Source organism: Triturus cristatus, chromosome 4_1, assembly GCF_964204655.1.
Source record: "Triturus cristatus chromosome 4_1, aTriCri1.1, whole genome shotgun sequence".
NCBI lineage: Eukaryota > Metazoa > Chordata > Amphibia > Caudata > Salamandridae > Triturus > Triturus cristatus.
In genome coordinates, this window is record NC_140585.1 from 359,481,221 (window position 1) to 359,504,822 (window position 23,602).

The 23,602-nt window shown below is 44.4% G+C and overlaps 1 long non-coding RNA gene across 1 annotated transcript in view; it reads right to left on the bottom strand.

Annotated features, from left to right (window-relative positions):
* Positions 1-22,318, bottom strand: part of LOC146854947 (uncharacterized) — a 36,984-nt gene extending 14,666 nt beyond the window's left edge. The window contains exon 1 of the long non-coding RNA XR_014980770.1: positions 22,208-22,318. This is a non-coding gene — a long non-coding RNA (uncharacterized LOC146854947). The remainder of the gene's footprint in view (positions 1-22,207) is intronic.
* Between the last annotated feature and the right edge of the window lie 1,284 nt (positions 22,319-23,602).

Sequence of the window (23,602 nt, forward strand, 5' to 3'; positions counted from 1 at the left end):
TGGTTAAAGACAACCTTATATGAAAGCTATCCTAGTGGTAGTTATGGAGAGCAGCCTTCAGGCTAAGTCTTGAAGGAATGTAAAGCAGCTTGTTTTACCAGTCTATAATCTCTTGAATGATCAAATGAAAGGATAACCACACCAGGTATATATTTAAAATATATGTATTTAGGTTAACACACTCCCCTCTAGTCTCTTTATGAGACTGGAGTTCGAAGTACTTTAGTTATAAGTGATCAAGCATCAGTAAAAGCACAAATACACGTTTGGGCCCTAGGGGCGTACCAAACCATATACCAAAAAAGTGGTATAAGAACCACGACTGGAATAGGCACTAGGCCTATTGCCTCTAGAATCGCTGGAAACCCAAGGAACCACCCATGGTAGTGACACAGGGGACCCACAGGAGCTGTATGCAGTGTGAAAACACAACCACGGGTTCCTATTATCTTCTATGGGCAATGTCGCGGTTGGAAATTTAAAGATTAGGGACACTTCTAATCGAGTCTGGACCAAACCCTTTTGGACTTAAGAAGTTCTAGGGCTAGCACCCACGAGAGCACCGGAGTACTTGAGTTACCTCACCCAGGGAAGCCGGGTGCATAGGTGTCTTTTGGTGTCAGGTCGCGTCCTCGATTTCAATGGAAGCCTGCAAAGAACTGCGGCTGCCGGGAAGAGGAGAAGTGTCCGAAGAGATCCAACCCTGGATCTAGGATGTAAGGAACCTGAAAGCAGAGGGGACAGAGTCTGGGTCACTTGCCCACAGATGTCGGGTGCATCAGGTGAGTTGATGGGTGTCTTGACTCTTCAGCCACGAGGTCCCGGAGGTATCGACGAAGTCCACGAGCTGGATTCAAGCTGTCCCACGAAGTCTGTCGAGTTCTGCGGTGTCGGCGACCAGAATGGACCCAACAAGCCTTGGCAACGGCAAGTCACTGGAATTCAGAGAAAGGACTGCGGTGCAGACCTGCAAGGTCTGAGGAACTCACCCAGCAAGGGTAAGTCGGTGCACATCTGGAGCAACCAGGTAAGCCCAATCAGAAAAGGAGTCACCTTCAAGGGAACCTGTTAGCCAACGGGCTAGTGATCGCGAAGGAGCCTCGAGCGGTCGCACTTGAAGCTGGCCCACGGGTCACTCGTGGAGTGGAGGCCAACAATCTTCGGTACAGGAGGTGCTCAAGGCTGGGGATACTCGGAGCCCAAAGCACAACTTCAAGGAGGACCAGGAAGTTAGTGTTGTTGCAAAAGTTCACGGTGTCTAGGGGTCACGGTTCCACGTCACCCACGATAGCCACGGGCCTCAGCTTTGCTGTGGACTCAGGGTAGCCTTGGGGAAGTCTGGAAACCCACCTCTGGGGATGCAGAGACTTCGGCATCTGGCAGGAGCTTCAGAATTGCAGACCGGTCAGTTGCTTCTTTGGTGCCTGGCAAGCAGGGGAGTCACTCCTTGACCCCAAGGGAGATTTCTTCAGTCTTCTAGTCAGGATAGAACATCGAAGGTCCAGGATGTACACTGCAGAGTTTCGTCCAAGGTAATCTAAAGTCCTAGGGACTGGATTCCTATACTTATACTAAGTTTAGGGGATGGACTAACTCTAAGGCCCCACCTATGGGTGGGCCAGGAAAGAGGGGTGGTTACACCCATTTCCTTTGTCCAGTTTCACGCCAGAGCAGGGGCAGGTAGCCCCTGCAACCGGTTTGAACTGGAGTATGCACAGGGACACCAAGTATGCCCCCAGTGCAGGACTTCAAAGCACCAGAGAGTGCTCCCGCCCAGCCCCAATACACATCAGCCTGTCTGGGGAGGTGGGGACACCTCCCCTCGACAGGAAACCTATTGTCCAGGCCTCCCCTGCCAGAGTTTCGGTCAGCAGCAGAGGCCAGACCCGTGTCTGTGGCAGAGGCATCCACTTTGTGATGCCAGGGCTCAGGAAAGTCCTACCGGGTTTAGCCAGTGTGAACATGTCTTTCCCTCTAGAAGGGTGGAATGCTACCCCCAGGACTGGCGGGGGGGGGGGGAGTAGTATTCCGAAGCGTTTGACACCAAACACGACATGTTTTGATGCAGCCATTCCAAAGTTAGCATTTACCGCGAGGTTATAATGCACTTAAAAGTATATGGTATGGCTGTATCACAGAACAGCCATAAGGAAGTATTTCCGAAAGCTGCAGAGGGGCTCAGCTCATGCTTGGGCACCCTCTCACATAAAACCAAGCACTCTGCCTTCAGGATTGTCAAGGCCTGCCAAAGGAGTGGCTTATAGGTTTATATGTGTCTGTATAGGGTAGTGATATAGGTAGCCTATACCACAGTAAGCGGTGCAAGCACACCCTTACCCAGGCTGCAGTAGCAGACCTCTGGTGTCATTTTGGAGTGCTTCCCAGGGGTGGCATAATATATTCTGCAGCCCCTGGTAGGCCTCTGAGGTACCTATGCCCTAGGTACATAGTATACCATATACTAGGGGCTTATAAGGCACTCCAGAATCCAATTAGATATGTACCTAATGTACATGGAAACAATTTTAGAGAGTAAGCAGCTAGGCTGTGGTCCTGATTAGCAGGGCCACAGCCAGACTAAGGTTGAAAAACAGTGAAACACCAGCAAAAAGTGGGGGTACCCATGTGAAGCAGATCCTACTCTCCTACAGTCGTGACCGGGAATCTGGTTTTGCGCTCCCCTGTCGAGCTTCCGCCGTCTCTGGTTGGGCGGTTTCTCCACTGCGGTGCGACTGGCTGTTTGGGGCATCCTGATTTGTACAGCCGTTGGGACGTCATTCTGCATGGCGGTGGGTCTCTATTGGTTCACACCGCCGCGGTGGCAGGTGCATTTTTACGGCGGTTCGCGTCGCTCCGCCGCGGACGGGAAATGGGCTATGTTTGACCATACTAATATGTCAGGCATGAGGACCGCGGCTGGCATGCGGAAAAAGGCATTTTACGCCACCGCCAGCACCACGGTGATGCCTCCGCCCACCATCATAATGGGCCCCTTAGTGTTCACACAGTTGGAGATCAGATTTTCCTTCAGAACACTTTCAGAACCTTTCCAGACCTTTCAGGAGCATTAATTTTCCTTGGACTTTGAGAGGTTCAGCCCTCTATGCTTATTCCCTTTGATCCTTACTGAGTGTGGCTTAGGCTAACACTTACTTCCCTGACTCAAGACTTTTAATCGAATTTCTGCAATGCTCATACCTTCCGTTACTTCCTATACTTTGTTTTTCTCACTTTTTCCTATTTTTCTGTAGTCCCCTGACTTTTTAGATCTTATAGGTTCCAGAACGATCCTCTTAGCCTGGATTCTAATTTAGGTGATTCTAGATTTACCTATGTATAAACGAGAAACTCTTAGACTCTTCTCTCAGCATCAGATACTACTGTTAATCTTTTGCATTGCTGTGAATGAACTTCTTGTGTATTTAATACTGGCACGTCTAAACTTCTTTAGGAGGTTGGGTTTCCCAGTTGTTATTCTTTACCTTCATAGCATGGTTCTGGGAATCGTTTACCTTAACTTGATTGCTAACTTGTAATAAACCTTCTGAACTATAGTTACGGATTCCTGGAGCTTATTCTGTAGCCAAGTGGGTTACACTGTTAACTGAAATTTGATTGATGTAATGTTAGCTTCCTTCACCTCTCAGTGGGGAAGAAGGGTCCATCGGAGGACCAATGTTTAGAGGGTTGGCCCAAAACACTGCATCACTGGTGTTCTTGCTATTTATCTCCCTCTATTTCCTCTGCTGTCTTGTGCATTCTATCTTTGCCTGTGATCTCCACATCCCCCCGTTCTCCCCACTGCTCTTGATGCTCATCTACTTTTTACCCTATGCTCTCTCTCTCCTGCACCTGTTTCCCCCCCAAGATTTCTTTCCTGCCTCCTCCTCCCTGGTGCTCTCACTAATCCTGTGCCTCCCTTTCACCCCAGCTCACTCATTCTCTGTCCCAGGGCCCCCACCACACTTCTGCCTTCTCAACATTCCATTCTCCTCACCCCCATTCCCTGCACTCCCAGAATTTCTCTCTCACACTTCTCTTTCCCCTGCAGTGCTTTAAATGGGCCGGTACTGTGCAGTACGGAGTACCTGCACTTTTTTATTTTGAGATGGAGAGTACCAGCACTTCTCAAGACAGACGTAATACTTCTAATTGGAGAGTACCAGCACTTCTCAAAAAGAAGCACACTTCTAATATCTCATTTCAAGCACTGTTCCCCTGTGAACTTCACTCTGGGTGTAGTAAAAAGGAGACAGCTGCAACTTTGGGGTCAGGGCATGCCTGAAGTCCCCGTACCAAACTCCTTTGAGGCTACTGGTGTGTATGCTAAAAGTAGTGTAAGAATACACTAGGCGTTAACTATAAGCACTTCTGGTATACATTTTCAATTTAATCTGTGTTCCAACCTCTGGCACTGTGGCCTGTTTGTGTGACTCGCCAATTTAGAACAGACTTTTTTTTTTTAAATCCACATCTGGTGCATTAAGATTTTCCCTTAACTTTTCATTAAAACTGTTAGTAGGGTAAATATTACAGCATGATAATGACTTTAAATAGTTGCAATTTAAAACGCATTCTGTTTATTCAAAAATAGAACGGGAACCCTTAAAGCGTTGTCTGTCATCAGCGTTGTGTGCGTCAGCATCCTCACTGGTGACTGCGCTCCGATTTCGTGCTGAGCACGTTCTTTTTTACGCACACCTGTCACGGATATCGCTGCTCCTTTTTTTGCGCCCTTGCTTGTTTTTAAAGACGTTTATGCTCGCTTATGATTCTCTTTACTAATAACACATTTTTCTTCATTAATGCAGTTTTTGACATAGCACTCTTTAAAATGTTGTTTGTAAAACGTCATTTGAACTGAAGTTTTTTGTTTTTACTTTTTTCATGGCATCTAATAATAACATTTTAAGTCAGTCAATCAGTCAGTATCACTTTATTTTGGAACCGGGCAACGAAAATCATAATACATTTTAAGCATTTCCATCACATAACCTGCGCATTTTCTATTATCAATTAAGTTTATACTATTGAAAACATATCAGCCCTATTAGTCTTAAAATAAAATTTTACATAAGGAATAATTTAAACAGATTAGAAATGAGTACACACCTTTGTCAAATGTATCTTAACTGAAACAGGAGTTGAAATAATTTGCTTGAACTCGGCTTTCGGCAATAAATTGAGTCATCTCAAAAGTAAAAGACAAGTGGAAGTGTGGAAATATGGATTTTTATGATCAGTTATGTCCCCTATCTTGGACCCCAACGGTTTCATGTATAAATCACAAGTACATGTATGTTCCCTCCAGTTCCAGTTATGAAGACGCAAACACATGTGCGTCCACCGTCAACATGTCCTCTTTCAGATCCGCCATGAATGGGCCGGATATTCTATTCCTAAGTATGAAAGGCCACCGGCTTTATATGGTTCATTTATCCCATTTTACAGTCCAGGCGAGTAGGCCCTGATTCTGCCACCAAGCCTTTTCCTGCCTTCTGCCTCTGAAAGCTCCAGTCTGAGCTCGCATCTGTATCCATGAACTTTGTCCTACTCCCTGCGCGGCTAACGGTGCCTGACTCGGCCTGTCTGCCTGCCAAAAACTGTATTTCACCTTCGAGATTATCTCCTTCGCTCCTCATCCGATGCATTCCTGTCTAGTAGTTTAGGTAAACATTCCTCCAGCTACCGTGCAAAGGGGCCAGGCCTCGCTGCCCTCATGCAAGTAATTCATAGCCCTGTTACCATGGAATATTCCTACCCCCTCGCATCTAGTGTAGACACTTAGACGCTTGTACACGCACTAACAGTCAGTATAGTCAGTATAGAATGAGATTCTATCCTAAGAGACCTCTCTTTTTGGATAACACAGTTCTTTAAACATAGGATATTAGATATGATTTGGGATTAGGTTGACATAACCCCAGACTTTTGTCTCCACATGTAGAGCTAAATGTCAAGTCCCCTTCACCCTCTAGTTACACGTCAATCACACGTCATGCTGCTGCGCGCGCATCTCTGCCAAGTATTTTTTTGCTGACATTGCGAAATTCTTTCATGGAACCACCCATTTGAGACATCATACCTAATGACGTTCTTTAGTTACGCCTAGTTACGCCCATTTTAGTTACGCATGTATGTTTTTTCCTCTGTTATCAACTGTTACGCCTCCTGCATCTGTTTCACTATAATGCCTCTTCTATAAATATGATTATCTGTCAATAAAGTATTGTCCTTCACTTCCTGAACCTTCGTGGTGACGGAATATGGAGTCCTCAATTCGAATTGATTTTGGAATAAAGCCCGTTCCGAACCTCTAATACCACGGATTCTGCCTCTTATTTTACCGAGCTATTATTATAGATTTTCCGCATCAAATTAAGTACTGGTAATTAAATTATTTACCACATAAATGGCGCCCGAACAGGGACACTTTCTCATCTCACGCGCCGGAGGTGCGTTGCAGGCCCGGTCTCCTGCCACAGCTGGACGGACAACAACGCGTACCCACAGGATTTCCTGTATCTCCCTCCTGCCGAGCGGGGGTAACTGAGGCTGCGATCAACACCCAGACGAGGCGGTGAGAAGTGCGAAGTATCCCGACCAGAGCCTAGCTGAGAGAGCAAGATCCGAGGTATACAGAGGCCCACCAGGTTCCGAAGTTCCGAAGTTTCGAGTCGAGTCGAGTCCGGTCCGAGTCCAGTTCAGTTCAGTTCCGAGGCCTTCCGTTCCGAGCTACCCGGTGAGTACCATTGCCGGGGAGGCGTTCTGACGTGCACATAGGTTGTGCCGGTCAAGACGGGTTTGGGTACACAAATCCGGTCTGCACTGTTTCAGCAGTGTATCTGTACTGTTCAGCAGTATATCAAGTATGTCTAGTATATAATTCAGAATTACCTAGTTAGTGCCGAGTATTATGCTTAGTGACTAGTTCCCTAAATGGCCATCATTGTTGTTCATTAAATGTTAAATGTTAAATGTTTTAAATACGTTCTGCATATTGTGGTGTGAAAGACTGTTCATTATTGTGTTTTGTTGTATTAAACGTGTTCAAAATTAGGTATCAGATCAGTTCTCAATATGCCGCTCTTTTCGAAATTTAGACAGATCAAAACTAGAAAAGGGGTACTCGAAGAAGCTGTTCCCATTCCTCCTAGGGACACTCCAGGGTACTTCATGTATCATAAACATGGCCTAGACGCCATATTATTTCTTGATTTATGGGCAGACTACACCAAGGAATTACCAGAAAGTCAGAGGTGGCCCGCAGCTGGGACCTGGGATGCAGATTGCATCATGAAAGTAGAGGAAGAATTATGGAAAAAGAAAGCTAGACAATCACAGAAAGATGCCATTGAATTATGGCGTAAAGAATCATATAGACGTACAGAAAAAGCACTCAGACAGGAAGAGAAAAGTAAGGAGAATTCAAATAAAGTCCGAGAAAATCTATTAATTGAAGAAGGTACCCGAGCAAAAGCAGAACAAGTAGACAGACAAAGAAATGCCCTTATGAATGGTATGTATCCTCTTCTGGCCGAAGGGTTACCTAAGGCTACTCTGGAGATACCAAAAGACTTGCCACCTCCATTGTTTCCGATAAAAGCACATCCCAAAGGGCATCCCAGAACCGCAGAAGATGTTTTCCTTTCTTCTTATTTAGACGACGCAGCTCCCGAGTATGCTAATACCGCGCCACATAGACCGCCTGCCGAGGGGGTTCAACGCCAAGACCCTCCTCCGTCTGTACCTCCGCAACAACAAACTCCGACACAAGTTCCGGCAAGCACATCTGTTTCTACAGCTGTACCCACACCTATGGTTGCTATATCACGTTCAACGAATCCTTTCACATTCAGCACCCCAGGCGGTGCTACAGGAGGTACAACAAACATTTTTTCCACGCCACCCAGGGTAAATAAACTTTCCTTTCAAGAATTAGCCCACCAACGTACGCCCAAACTAGTAACTCCCGACACGCTTAAGGAACTTCTAATAGATTGTAGATATGATCCTGTGCCCGGCAAAGAGGACGAAATGCTGCTGGCATCATTACGTATCCGACGAGCTGCAATATATTTAGGGAGGCTACCAGGAATGACTACACATTTAGAAAATATATATCATTTTGTCCAGTCAGGGCGAGATTCTGAGAGTATTAATAGAGCCATGGAGTACCAGAAAGTGGAAATACAGGGGGAACTGTTACGTTTCCTCATAAATTGTGTGATCAGAAATCAAGACCGACCAGGAGTAAATCCGGAAGAAATGCAAATTCTTACCACATGGAGTCGGAATATATCAGAAGGGAGACATGATAAACGATTAAGTATAATAGCTATGTGCCGAAAAATCCGCAAAGAAGTAGAACGAATACACGAAGAAAGATTAGCAGTAGACCAGCCTGAACAAACCGAAGAGGAGGAAGAATTAGAACTGCCCACAGGACAGTTAGAAACAATGGCCTATGTAGGTAGAGGAAGATCTTGTAATAATACTAGATGCTTTGCTGATCCGATACGTCCAATACGTCCAGAAAATAACAGAAATTTCCAAACCCCTATAATAAATATAAGGTCCCCCAAACATTCGTTCCAAGCCGCTGACAAATTACTCCGAGAACGAAGGGGTTATCATATACTCGATTCTATGGACGAACAAGAATTAGCCAGGTCAGCCGTTCACTGGGTTGACAGTCCCGGAAAATATAGTGATGATACACTAGCACACACGTTTTTGAACCTCACCCCAGATGAACAGCGTTTAGCTGGTATCTACATGATTCAACAACTCCTTATATTATATAAAAGCCAACACTCCGATCCTGGTCCCTTACCTGATATGTTAACTGAATTACTCACGAATAAATGGAGAGGTTCAGGTACTGAGTTAATTAGAGAAATACTAGAATCCAGAAAGCAGTACATTCTTTTTGTATGCCCCGAACATGTCTCACTGCCCATCAAGGAAAGAACGACGTATTATATGGATAGACAGAATCCCTTACGCGAAGTCCACCCGATAAAAGGTGATGACAATCAGTTTAAACGTGTGTTTGTATACACACCCATATCTAAAATGGAACTATTAGAAATGAAGAAAGTGGTACCCAGTCATGACAAAGACCCAGCGGGTTTCCACCGTGAAATTAAAGACATGTTGCTCATGGGAGAGTATACCTCTCCCGACATTATGAAAATATTAAAGGTATTAATGCCTGCGGGCATTTACGAAAAACTCAAGGAAAAGGATTGGGAGGTGGGAGACCAAAAGATAGATTGGACAGCATTAGAAAACGAAGAAACAGCTCGAGGTCCAGGTTTGGGGCTTGGGGAAAAGACCAAAATACTACCAGGTTTATTAGTACAGGTACTGCCACGTTTATTAACTACGAAAAAGGAAGACTGGGGTGCAATCTCAGCCTGTAAACAAAAGCAAGATGAAGACACTAGTGATTTCTATGCCCGATTCGAAAAATGTTTTGGTATAAATAGTGGAATAAAAGCAAGTAGCGAATCGTATCCACATCTGTTTGTGACAAAATTAGTTGAAAATTCCTTGCCCCAAGTTAAGAATAGAGTATTGAAATTCGAGAGTACCTGGCAAGGTAACACTCCGTCACAAATGTTACAAATGTTACAGTACCATCACAATAGAATTAGAGAGGAACAAGAACATGAACAAAGACGCATGAAAGACACGAAAATGAAAATGCTAGTTTCCCAGACAGTTCCAGCTGACGGTCATAAAAAGGGTATGACACAGTCCAGTGTTTCACCAGGTCCTGTAAAAGGGACATGCAACTATTGTAAACAGCCAGGTCATTATGTACACGATTGTCCAGTTTTAAAACATAATATCGCCATAGGTAATACAAAAGAAAGACCACGGCCACTTAGACAGGATCAGAACCAACAAGGAGCCCCGCAGCATGCACAGGCCATGCCGGCTCCGCAACAGTCTATGCCAGCTCCACCACCGCAGCCTATTGCTGCTACACCAACAACGACACGACAGATGTACCAGACTGCACAGTATGACTATCCTGATTATCAACGATACTCATGAAACAGCCTAGAGAGGGAAGTTGGCTTACCCCTTATCGAGGTCCCTGTAGATCAAGAAGGACCTTATGTACACAGTGAACTATTAGGCCAGGATAGAAAAATTTTACTTGATACAGGGGCAAGCCGAACAACCATAAAACGTAGTGAAGTTCCAGGGGCACCCCTCTCAGGCTCACAGAATATTTCCCTTGGTTTTTCAGGAAAACCTATCATTAACGAAGTGTCACAGCCTCTTCCACTTACGATTGGTCCCTTGACACGAACTACAGATTTATTGCTTACTAAATCATGTCCAGAAAACCTATTAGGTATAAAAACATTGAAAGCTCTAGGAGCTATAATATGTTGTTCTCCGGAAGGAGTAAGATTGTTTTTACGTGATTTCAAAGGGCACTACGTGTCCCGAGACATGGATCACCGACTGCAGACTTTACCCGCACATTTATGGGCACAAGGCCCTACAGATGTTGGTTGCATGAACATTACACCATATCGAGTCACACTAAAGACAGGAGTGGTACTAGTACGAATGCGACAATACAAGTTACCACCAGATGCTGTATTGGCTTTACTGCAAATCATTGACGAGCTTATTACCCAAGGAGTGGTTGTGGAAACTGACTCCAATGTATGTAATTCCCCGATAATTCCGATTCTTAAACGAACTGATCCAAAAGCCCCGCCAGTATATCGATTGGTTATTGATCTGCGCGAATTAAATAAATGTATTGTACCACAATACCCCGTAGTTCCAGACATTTCTTCATTACTGACAGCCATTGATTCCGAAGCAACATTCTTTACTGTAATTGATCTCAAGAATGCCTTTTTCAGCGTCCCAATAGATCCGGAAAGCCAATACTTGTTCGGATTTAGTTTAAATGGACGAAGCTTTAAATTCACACGCGCACCTCAAGGATTCACAGAAAGCCCCAGCATCTATAGCCAAGCACTGAAACGAGAACTTGACAGTATCCACATGCCAGTCAACACTGCCCTGCTTCAATATGTCGATGATCTGCTGATCACCGCTAGAAGCGAACCTGAATGTGAAAAAGCCTCACTGACGGTTTTACAATTTTTGGCCGAAAAGGGGCACAAGGTGTCCCCTTCTAAGCTGCAATTCTGTGTTCAGCGAGTTGTTTACCTTGGTCACTCGCTGTCCAAGGAGGGAAGGCAGCTTACACCAGATCGCATCCAGTTAATTGCTAACATGCCAATACCCAAGACACAAAAGGAGGTACGGGCTTTTATAGGCCTCACTTCATATTGTAGGCAGTGGATCCCTCAGTATGCATTTCTAGCAAAACCACTCATTCAGTTGACAACACAGGAGGCAGCCACATCGACTGTCCTCCCTTGGACTCAGGAACATACACAAGCTTTTGAAAGCCTAAAGAAAGCTTTATGTCAAGCACCTGTCCTAGCAACACCATGTTACAGTAAACAGTTTACACTCTTTGTTACAGAACGCGAAGGTACTGCCTTGTCAGTACTCACGCAGGAACAAGCAGGAGCACACAAACCATGTGCTTATTTTTCTAGTACATTAGATCCCGTAGCTCAGGCTCTGCCTGCGTGCCTGAAATCAGTGGCAGCGACAGCTTTAGCAATCAGACAAAGCGATGCCATAGTGTTAGGACATCCATTGACAGTACAAGTACCACACGCAGTAGAGGTTCTCTTGAACCGAACGCAAACACAACACTTGACTATAGCAAGACTTACCGGTTACGAATTAACATTGTTCCAGCCACACATAGAAATCAGACGTTGTAATACATTGAATCCTGCCACACTTTTGCCAGTAAATGGAACAGACCCACTAGCACATGATTGTATTGAAGTTATTACTATCACGACGAAACCCAGACAAGACTTGACAGACGTCCCATTGACAGATCCAGACCTGACGTTGTATGTAGATGGTTCATGTATGAGAACAAGTACAGGAGAGCTAGTGGCCGCGTATGCAGTCACAACAGACACTGAAGTCATTGAAACAAATCGTATTAATACCTTGTCAGCTCAAGCAGCAGAGCTCATCGCTCTGACACAAGCCTGTATTCAAGCCACAAATAAGAAAGTCAACATATACACTGATTCACGTTATGCATTCGGAGTCGTCCATGACTTCGGCGTGCTGTGGCGAGAGAGAGGTTATTTAACTTCTCACGGTGCCCACATTCAGCACGGACCCCTCATTCATGCCTTATTAGATGCAATACATCTACCCACTGCAATATCAATTATGAAATGTAAAGCTCACACGAAAGTTACTGATATCATTTCCCAAGGCAATGATCTAGCTGACAGAACAGCTAAACAGACTGCTCAAACTCACACATCTGACATGACAAAGACAATAGTTCCGACACCAACACATTGCATGATGGTTAAGGATCCCGCTCTTGACGTAATTGACATACAGACACATGCTACACCAGAAGAAATAAAGAAATGGACTGAATTAGGAGGGATCCAAACCGATCAGGGATGGATGACGAAGGAAAAATCTGTATGGTTTCTTCCCGACTCTATGGTGCAAGTTATCATTAATACAATACATAGTCCAGCGCACCTAGGAGAAAAAGCTATGCTAGACAGCATTCAACACATTTGGTTCAACAAACATTTACGAGCAGCAGCTAAACAAAAAGTTCGTACCTGTATGATCTGTTGTCAGTTTAACCCAGGTAAAAGCATTCCCGTAGAACAGGGTGGATTTCAGCCTCCTGATCACCCTTTTGAAGTCCTCCAGATGGATTATATCCAGATGGAACGATGTCGAGGATTCAAATATGTTCTTGTAGTTGTTTGTGCTCTTTCCCGTTGGACAGAGGCATACCCGGTCTCAGATTACACTGCCCCGACTACTGCCAAACAGTTAGTTCGAGAATTCTTCCCACGGTACGGTTTACCACGTGTTGTCTACTCAGATAACGGCCAGCCGTTCTCATCCGAACTAATGAAACACGTTTCACTTTTGTTAGGCTATCAATGGAGATTTCACTGTGTCCGACACCCCGAGGCAGCAGGTCTCGTGGAACGACATAATCAAACTCTGAAAATTAGATTGTCCAAAATATGTAGACAGAAAGGTGTCGATTGGGTAGTAGCCTTACCAGTTGCACTCTTTTACATGAGAATGGTAGCGCACTCTCGAACAGGGCTATCCCCGTATGAGGTGATCTTCGGTAGACCACCAAATATGTGGGGGACGCCTATACCTCGTAAAATAACTGACGTTGACTGTAATATGCTGACAGATTACCTGGCTTCCTTGATGTCTGCACTACAATCTTGTCGTTCACAGGTAGCTGCAGCCTTTCCCGACAACACCGAGGTGAAACCCCACGACGTAGTTCCCGGGGACTTGGTGTTAGTGCGGAATTTTGACCGGAAGACTCAGCTGGATCCGAGGTGGAAATCGCCTCAACTTGTACTGCTCACCACGAGGACAGCCGTGAAGATCGAAGGTCGCAAAGGTTGGATACACTCGAGTCATATCAAGAAATTTCATGGACTACCATCCGATATAGAGACTAAACCCTGTATTTCCTCAAAGTCAGACTCAAAGCTCCCCTTGGTTGAGCAAACGAACTCAGAATTATATAGACTAAAATTGAGGTCCAATCAGTCAGACAATTTGATTGTTTAAGTCCTCTCCAAGGTGAATCGGTTGAATTTGTCTCTGACATGTATCCTCTGGACCGGAATAGAGAAAGAAATAATCAAATGCAGTTGAAAAAACATGCGTACTGTAAATCACTGCGTAGTCATTGCACAGTGACGTTATTAATTTTGTTTTTCTTATGTCTTTTAATAATCGCTGCAAGTATATTGTTGCACATATATTATCCTATTTCTAAACATGTTTACAATGTTACTGCTGAACATTCTTTTAGTGAATTACCCCCGCATGAGTTGTCCTATAGATTTGCGCTGCGCAACAACACTTTTATTAGTATGTTACATCATTCCCATCAGACTAGCAATGCTACAAATTGTTGGATATGTGGCCGACTCCCTCCCTATCAGAACTATAAGGGAGTTTTGCCCCTCTTTCCATATCCGTTCACACACAATGGCTCCTGTGGAGCATGGTTTAGTTTAATTAATTCCTTAGATTCAAACTCAGTAGCTTATCAAGACAACTGGGTATGGGGAAACCTGAACTTAGTTTTGCTTAAAGTCTGCTACCCTAACAAGGAGGGACTTCCCAAAAGAACAGGAACTGATCTAGAAAATGAAGTATATGGATTAGGTAATTTTACACTTAACCTCATGATCCTGAACGTTGAATCTGAAACTACACCAATATTGCCCGCCATGTCCGTATTCCCAGTTAAAGGGGAACTATGCATAAGAAAGAATGGCTCCATACACATGGGCCATAGTAAATGCACCACTGTGATAAAATTCAGTGATCAAGGCAAGTCTACATTTAGAGCTTCTCGTCATTCCTACTTTATATGTGGCCAGACCGCATATATACGTCTACCTTTAGATTGGGATGGTACCTGTTACATAGCATTCCTTCTGCCACCTGTTTTCCTAGCTCCTCCTGATTATCATAGAAATACTCATTTAGTACACAATAGACAGCAGAGAGATCTCCCAATCGTCGATTACACTGAAACAGCATGGGAAAAATACACAGATTTCAATAAAGGTTTCTTTCCTTATATAGGTACAGTCACTAATAGTAAGCTGATACGTAGATTAACCAGAACCCTTGAAGCAGTAGTGAACGAAACTATTTCCGCCTTAGGCAATTTAACAGAAGAGCAGTCTGCTATGCGGATTGTTGTGCTTCAAAATCGTCTTGTCCTTGACGTCATCCTGGCCGATAGGGGCGGAGCTTGTAGGGTCATCGGATCAAGTTGTTGCATTTTCATACCAGAAAATTCGCCGTCTGTATATAAAGCCATAACCCGCCTTCATAAGATTGTAAGCCAGATACACCAGAATCCAGGCACCTGGACTTGGTCCGGTTGGTTCTGGGGCGTGTTGTCAGCCTGGGGATGGAGAATGCTCTCCTTCCTAGGTATTGGCTTTCTCATACTATTCAGTTGCTGCTTATGTCTACAATGTGGGCCAGCGATTTGTGGTCTGTGTGCCACCTCGTGTATCCCACATCTAAGTTTTCGTTCGAGATTCCGGAAGAAGAAAGAAGAACAAATGATGTTATATGAACAGATCAACGGATTGATGAAGATGGATATCTCCTAAGGGCAAAGTAGGGGACAAGGAGGGAATGTGGAAATATGGATTTTTATGATCAGTTATGTCCCCTATCTTGGACCCCAACGGTTTCATGTATAAATCACAAGTACATGTATGTTCCCTCCAGTTCCAGTTATGAAGACGCAAACACATGTGCGTCCACCGTCAACATGTCCTCTTTCAGATCCGCCATGAATGGGCCGGATATTCTATTCCTAAGTATGAAAGGCCACCGGCTTTATATGGTTCATTTATCCTATTTTACAGTCCAGGCGAGTAGGCCCTGATTCTGCCACCAAGCCTTTTCCTGCCTTCTGCCTCTGAAAGCTCCAGTCTGAGCTCGCATCTGTATCCATGAACTTTGTCCTACTCCCTGCGCGGCTAACGGTGCCTGACTCGGCCTGTCTGCCTGCCAAAAACTGTATTTCACCTTCGAGATTATCTCCTTCGCTCCTCATCCGATGCATTCATGTCTAGTAGTTTAGGTAAACATTCCTCCAGCTACCGTGCAAAGGGGCCAGGCCTCGCTGCCCTCATGCAAGTAATTCATAGCCCTGTTACCATGGAATATTCCTACCCCCTCGCATCTAGTGTAGACACTTAGACGCTTGTACACGCACTAACAGTCAGTATAGTCAGTATAGAATGAGATTCTATCCTAAGAGACCTCTCTTTTTGGATAACACAGTTCTTTAAACATAGGATATTAGATATGATTTGGGATTAGGTTGACATAACCCCAGACTTTTGTCTCCACATGTAGAGCTAAATGTCAAGTCCCCTTCACCCTCTAGTTACACGTCAATCACACGTCATGCTGCTGCGCGCGCATCTCTGCCAAGTATTTTTTTGCTGACATTGCGAAATTCTTTCATAGAACCACCCATTTGAGACATCATACCTAATGACGTTCTTTAGTTACGCCTAGTTACGCCCATTTTAGTTACGCATGTATGTTTTTTCCTCTGTTATCAACTGTTACGCCTCCTGCATCTGTTTCACTATAATGCCTCTTCTATAAATATGATTATCTGTCAATAAAGTATTGTCCTTCACTTCCTGAACCTTCGTGGTGACGGAATATGGAGTCCTCAATTCGAATTGATTTTGGAATAAAGCCCGTTCCGAACCTCTAATACCACGGATTCTGCCTCTTATTTTACCGAGCTATTATTATAGATTTTCCGCATCAAATTAAGTACTGGTAATTAAATTATTTACCACAGAAGACTGCTTTGCATAGTAAAAGTTCTGCCTTCAGATGAACTACAGACTGGCAAAAGCAATTCATGGCAGAAAATCAGAATATGCCGGAGAAAAAGGAAAAAATGCCCCAGTTTCGGTCTAGTATAGAAACAGAACAAGTGCACTGAGTGTGGTGGGCTCTTCCTGAATGTTTTGTAGTATGTTCTAAATACCATTTCGCACATTGGAAACGGTGGCCATCCAGCCATTCTGGGTAAGATTGAAACTCCCAAGCTGATTTTATCAATAGATATGAAAAGAATAATGCACTCTTCTGGTAAGAAATAACTCGTGTTTTGATCACAAAAAAATACCCTTCCTTCAATTGGATATCAAACAATTCTTGATCTAAGGGGTTCCTCCAAGCACTAGCATAGCAAATGGGCTCCAATATCGAGCTCAAGGAAGGTACTAACTACTCCCAGCCCTGATTTCATCTTCCAAGAGACCATAACTCTGCAGCAGTCTAGGCCCTAATGCAAAACAGAAATGATCTTGAATATTCCTCATTATTCTCCGCATTGCCAAATTCTAAGAAAGTTATACTATTGCTGCACTATGTAACTTGAATAAAGATCAGAGCAGCGAGTTCTCATTGGTTATAAGCATAACCCACAATATGGCACTTTAAATTGTTGTAACTCCTGCAGCGGTATAACACCGCCTCAGAAATATCATGGTTGACATCATGGTTGCTAAATCCCCAAAGCTAGAGACAAACTCTGTGAGGCACCATGACACTCCTTGTGTTTTGTTTGGTCCATCTTGTCCTCGCTAAGGTGTACTCTGAGGTATTCAAATTCAGGAATCGCGTCTGGTTGGATGGAACCCAAGCAAAGATTCCATTTAAAAGAAGCCCATGTATTTGGTTTGACTATTATTGTTACCTGAACTTCTCTCTTCAAAGAACAAGGCATATTTCTCCAGAAATGTATCAAGGCTGATGGAGGTCTCACAAGACAATGCTGCGTTGTCAGCAAGGAGACGGTAGGTCAATCAAACGACTTTCGTAATTTTTTAGGGTTTTTAGCGCTATACTTCATGAGGCTCACTACCCCACACACTACCAACCGAGCAGAGACTTTGGTCTGAAATGTTACTCGATCAAAGGTGTGGTTTGCGACTATCCCTAGTGCATAATCCCCTTCTTCCCAAATTCACAGATTATAGCCTTCATATATACCCTGCTAGCATGCAGTATATGACATGGTTTTTGGTCACACCATGCAGTGAGACTCCACACTCACAGTACTGACCGGTACTGTCTATCATTGTGCTCTGAGGTCACTAGTCTCCAGTTGGGGGTTTCAGCTATACCCTGCACCATGTACCCTGATCTCAGTGCCCCCTGCGCAAAGCCCATGGTTGTTTCCGAATGGGGCTGAGATAAGGAGAGATAGTCTTCATTCACCATAGATTCATTTTTAGTCAGTAACATTTTATCATGCCACATTTGATTAATTTAATCTGAAAATGTTTTAAAATGTCAAATGTACATGAGTGCAATGCCAGGTGGATGCCACACCTGACAGTGACGCAGCAGAAGGAAACCACACCACCAGAGAACAGAAAAGCCAAAAATCTGGATGCCGCAAGCTCAGATAATTGCATCGAGGCTTGACATTTTAGTGATAGCAGAAATAGAACAATACCACCAGAGAATGACCAAGCCAGGAGTAGTGGAGGCTGTGTACGGAGGCGAACCACTGTGGTATTCTCCAGTGGCTTAATTTTAGGAATACCATGCCAATGAAACTCCCACAGTAGAGGGCCAATAACAAGAAGAATTTCTAGTAGAAGACTGAAACAATTCATTTAACCATCCTCTACCTAAAAAATATTGTGTAAGTCCAGAGACAGATCTTGCAAATTATAGCCCCATTAAGATTGAAATGCATTAGCACTGTAGTAGAATTCTCTGGTGCCTCATATTAAGTGGACGGAAACCATACACTAAATTTAAAGACACCAAAAAGCAACCAGTCAGGGGACACACCACAATACATATCGTTTAGTGACTTCTTGAAAACTGCAAAGTCTGGAATAAGAACTAATGGGTATGTACCCATATTTTTAAAGTATGTAAAACCACATTGGACCGGATTACGATGTCGGGCGCACCGATGGTCGATCGGTTGCGGACCGCCCAGCATCTGACATTGCAGTCCACCAGCCGCATTATGATGCGTCGGGTGGAGGCATTGGGCAGAGTGACCGTCTGCGGCGCGTCCGATGGACTCTGGGAAGTATGACTTCTTATAACGCATGTCTTTACTCCACATGCAATTACAATGCAGTCGTTATGACTGCGTTGTAACAACGCGTACCATTACCCCCCAAGTCGTAACAAGGACTTGCTCTAGGGGCAGCGCTGGATGTTGGAATAGTATAATTTACTATTCAAACTGCAGTCTGTGCAACAGTGGGGAAGGTATTAATTTTAAATCCAACACCTTCTCCCCCCTCCGCAAGTCGTTGTTATGACTTGCGGGGTAATGGAATGCGTTGTTACAACACGGTTGTTGTAACGACCGCGTTGTAATTGCATGCGTAGTGAAGGACTCCTTGTAAGGGCTGTTTACCGACTCTGGGGGCCAGTCAGTGCGTCAGAAGCAATCAAAGATCCCCTAATGACGGTGGAGCCAGACTCGGCACTGCCGCTGGCATTATGACAGTTTCCGACAGACCTTTCGTGTCGGCCTTTCTGACATGGAAAGGCTGTCGGAAAGTGTTTTTGGGGTCCCCTAGCAGGCCCCCCTTTCCTTTTGGCCCTCCACTTTTGAGCCTGGGGGGCATCATAGGTGCTCCCTAAGCATCCATGCAACGAGTGGTAGGCACCTTGAGGTGCCTGCCACACGGTGCAGGGATATTTAAAAAACATCCCTTGTACAATGGAAGCTTGTGCTGCGGGCCTTTTCCGCTCTCCGCACAAGCTTTCATTGTAGCATTGATGTTTCCGACCGCCCTATGGCCGGTCGCGTCCTAATACAGAGGTCGGAACCGCCGTCCTATGGTCGGGCGGTTCCAGACCAATGCGGTGTCGGGCAGACTTTAATCAGGGCCTGAGTGTCATATGTGCACAATGTATTAATGTTACAGGTCTTGCATTTTAAAGAAGTGTGAAATTAGTGTTAAGATTGTAAACTGTATCACTGTATGTCTAGTATATATCAATGTTATATGGTAGAACATCTTTGACTGTGGCCCATATAACTAGGTCTGCACATTTGAAATTCAAAACCGTTTCCTGATTAAAGTAATGAAACGTGACATGATGAAAAAGGTCTGCATGTTGGTAACAAAAAGTGAATGAATTGATCTATTGTGAATGAGGGTCATCTCTACTTAGCTCGATAATAAGTACTCCTACCCTCATTCCCCTGAATAGTGTCCAGCCCCATATGTTTCGAAACACACTCAAGGTATTGTTTCCGGGTGTATCCTTTGGTCACCCCCTCCTACTGGCACCTTACCACTATGGCCACAGGTTCCGTCTTTGGATCAACTGTGGCCCGTGCAGGAAAGAGCGGTGGGGTGGTGGGGGGATTTCGACAGACGACGAGGAGGGAAAATTAATTCATTATTTAATTTTCCCTTGTGGTTGTCTGTCGCATCCCTCCCCCCACCGGGCCCCACCGCTCTTACCTGCACAGGTCGCAGCTGCTTTGGATGTGCCCGGCAGGCAATGGCAGCAGGGTGGCCCACAACCGGGCTCTGTGGGATTTTACCACCCCCTGCTCCCACCATTATTAACTGGGCATGGTCTTCAGACCGCGGCTTTGTGTTCACCCTTTGGAAACTTCTGTTGAAAACGCAGCTTTTTCTCTTAACAAATCAAATTGAACTTACCATAAACAGACTTACGCGGATCTATTTGGTTATGGAAATGTTCAGTTGATGTTCTTATACGGGGCCATGTTCATAAGCCATCCAGAAAGCGTTTTTCTTTATTTTTCTACGATTCTGTGCAAGAGCATTAGTACTATGTACCAGTAGCAACTGGTATGCGGGACGGATCATGGATCTATGCTCAATAAATGCTCGTACTAGTGCGAGGTTTGGGCTGGTATTATTGATAGAATTAGGGTCAAACAGTAGAGTTACATTAAAGTTAGCTCATTTGAAAAAAACCTGAATATTTTACTTGGATCCCTGGCTAAATGTTCCTCTTTATGGTCATCGCCTTGGTTCTTTCTGAGGTTGGGGTGTGTCCATCCTGCCCCAACAGCTAAAATAAATATTTTTTTCCAGGAGAACGTATGCACATTTCATTTACCGCCACAGACACCCGGAGACTGGAGGACAGATGCACCTGGGCAGCTCTCAGCAGCCAGATTCCACATACGTTTGTGACGGTCCTCGACAGACTTCGGGCACTTCATCGCCAAGATATCTGTAAACTACATATATATATATGACAATACAGAACAACTACTAATCAGTATTACACCAGTTTTACAAAAGCACCGAGAGGAAAGTGTCCTCCTGCAGTCTGTTTAGCTGATTTTGCAATGTTATGTGGCAAAATTCCACATAGAGCCCTCTTATTTTGTAGCCTCTATGATTTATAGTTTTCTTGTGCAATCCGCACAAATCATTATAGAATCGAAACAAATAATTTAGAAGCTTTGAGCAGAATTTGTAAACTGAGAAAAGGTATTTGAAAAACAAAATGAACATTATGAGGTGTGATAACGTCACACTAGCTACAGTATATTTTATGAGAATGTTTCTGGTTTTCTTTAATGGTATTAAAAAATAACTGATCTTAGCATCTAAACATAACTTTATTCAACTTTATTTATTTCAGTGAACATTGGTTAAAATAGCATAAAGCTCTGAAACGAACATGCTGGATCGCCAATTAAGGCTTACAACTGAAACGTGCAGCCCATTTAGTGACGTGATATTAATGGAGACAGACAGCACGGCACATATTAAAAACACAGGGGCAGATTTATGAGCCCCTTGCGCCACTTTTGCGTCACTTTTCCCATGTTAAAAGTGACGCAAAAGTGGCGCAAGGGGCTCATAAATCTGCCCCACAGTTTGCGGGAAAAAGGCGCAGTTGTGGCAGACATCAGTACCATGTAAAATGCAGAAAACATCCACACAATGCCAAATAAAAAAAATGATATTACAATGGTTATAAAACAGGTGGTCGCCGGTCGGTCACTTCGCAATTGTGGGTGTACTCCGGACACCCAGAAACAACTGCTGCGCCTTTCTTTCCACGTATCCCACAGCTCCTGATGTCTGGACCTGGTGACTAACATTGATAATGGCTTGTTTGTCACTGGAACAGTGATGCCTTTGACTCAAAATATATCAGAATATGTTAATAATATCTAAAAAAAAAAAAGTGAACAAGAAAACAAAGCACGACATCACAAAAAACAACATAACACAGCAAACACATACTAGCGCCCAGCGCAAAAAAAGTGTAAACAAACTGTAGTACAATAGCCACAGTACAAAACAGCCACAGCATACTAATGTAACACTAAAACACAACAGAACAAAAATCGGTAACTCAAGTAACCACTTCAACAAAATGCAACATAACAAATATGCACAAAGTTTCAGGTCACATATTTCCACCTTCACAAGTCTGCTTTCGTAATAGGGTGGGGAAAGGGGTCTGCACCAAGAACTGCCTTACTTACCACACAGGACAAGGATTAGCGCCAGTAAAAAACAAGTTTTGCGATCCCGCCCAAAGTGTTGGAAACTTCGTTTGCGTCTTTACTTCTCCTCAGTCTGCCCTGCGAAGAAACGGTCCAGTAAGTGAGCCTGTCTCGTTATCACCCTTCAGTGACGTCGGAAATTTCAGTCACATGAGTATGCGACCTATTTTTAGAGTAACATCTGCGTAAACAAGAACTCTGCGACCAGGGACTTTCCACGTCTGCATCTCGTGACCTGATCGATGTCAAAACCCAAGGTCTGCGGTTGGTAATGTACAAACAAAAGGCAAGCACGCAGGTACGCGGCACAGCCGATTGGTAGGCTGATGATTCTGGAACGTACCAGAAGTTTCAAAGTCAATTGTTTTCTCGTTGCGAGAGCAAATGTTTACTTTGACGTGTTTCGTAATCATTTCTTTTATCTACTTCAAATGTTGATAGAAAACAAAGGGCGTTTGAGATACACAATGCTGAATTTTCCATTCACAAAGACTAAATAAAATAAATCTGGGTTGGACAAGCGTTCTTGAAATAATTAACTATCAGTCACAAACCCATAAAATCAGAACGCCCTGAAGACAGTGGATCTCTTCAGCCAGAGACAGTAGGGCATACTTAGCAAAGGGTGCATCAACTGACACCAGGTGCGTAACTAGACCAGAACTTTTCAGGAGGGGGGGTGGGGGAGGAATTAGGAGGGTGGGGGAAGGGGGGGGCATGGGCTAACACTGCCAGCCAGGGCTGGCTGTAGCATTGAATGTTAATGTGTATGTACTTATATAGCGCCAAATCACCCCTGGGGGTATCTCAGCGCTGTACTCATACCGCTGAAGGAACCCTTCCTGGCTTTCCGTGTGAAGTGTCCACTCCTGGGCACCCCCATGGCGAAGCCAGGCATCCCAGCACTGTTGGGGGCCGTTGTGGAGATTAAGCAAGCTATTGCCCAGAGTTGCAGCGTGGGACCCATGATTAGAATAGGCACTGAGGCGAGAATATCCGGTCCGAGGAATTTATAGCCCAAGACCCTGCCACGGCAGGAATCGAACCCTGGTCCCGGACCAGTGCTCTGCATCGAGATCTGCCGCTCTAACCATTGAGCCACACTTCTCCACATTGAAGATGCACCACAGTCTTTTTTTGGGTGTCCTCCCCACTACCTCCTTCTCCATGAATTCCCCCACTACCATTCTCCATCAGTGCACCTCATTTCTCCATATCCTCTCTCAGATGTACATTTCCTTGTTAATAGCACTACTCATAGTTCACTTAGTTCTGTGATCTGCACGGTACACGTTATTTGCAGCAGGCATATTAAGCCTACTTTACGATGAGCCTAAACTGACACTAGACACATTTCCGATCTCTCACCAGTAA